Source organism: Schistocerca americana, chromosome 9 (genome assembly GCF_021461395.2).
Source record: "Schistocerca americana isolate TAMUIC-IGC-003095 chromosome 9, iqSchAmer2.1, whole genome shotgun sequence".
NCBI lineage: Eukaryota > Metazoa > Arthropoda > Insecta > Orthoptera > Acrididae > Schistocerca > Schistocerca americana.
Window position 1 is genome coordinate 125,121,685 of NC_060127.1, and position 631 is coordinate 125,122,315.

Sequence of the window (631 nt, forward strand, 5' to 3'; positions counted from 1 at the left end):
GGAGCGAGTGGCCGAGGAGGAGGAGCGAGCGCCCAACACTGCAGTCATCCTGGAAGCGCTCAGCGGGAAGCCGTGGAGTGACAGTTGCGAAGGGCCTGTCTGGCAACGAGAAGCGCGCCGAGAACTGATGGACGCCTGCAGCCGTCAGGACGGAACGCCAAGAATGTAAGCACGGAAGCATCTGAGTTCTTCTGGCCCGGCGGCAGTCATTTTACTTGCCTTAGAAAGCAGGGATATGCCGACCATTCCAGCACCCCACGGGCACAGGGAGGAGCGTATAAAAAAAGCGCGGGAAATTGCCTCAGGGAAGCGTGTGAAAGATGTTTTACTCGTCGGTGGGGACATACTGAAACGGTACAGTAGTTTCCGCTCCATAAGCAGCAGGTTTTGCTGCTCGCTCGCACCGGGAAATACAAACAGACGCGGCTCCGCCGCCAATTTTATTACACGACGCGGCCGGTTGCGGGTGCAACAGAACCCAAGTGGACGGGTGGAAAGAAATGTGTCAGGCTTCATAATACGTATTTATATGCATCGTATATTATGCATTTCTTGTACGTGAATGTGAATCTGCACATGAACTTTCCTGATCCTCCTCACACCTTTCCGTAAAGTGTGGCCAAATCTTAGT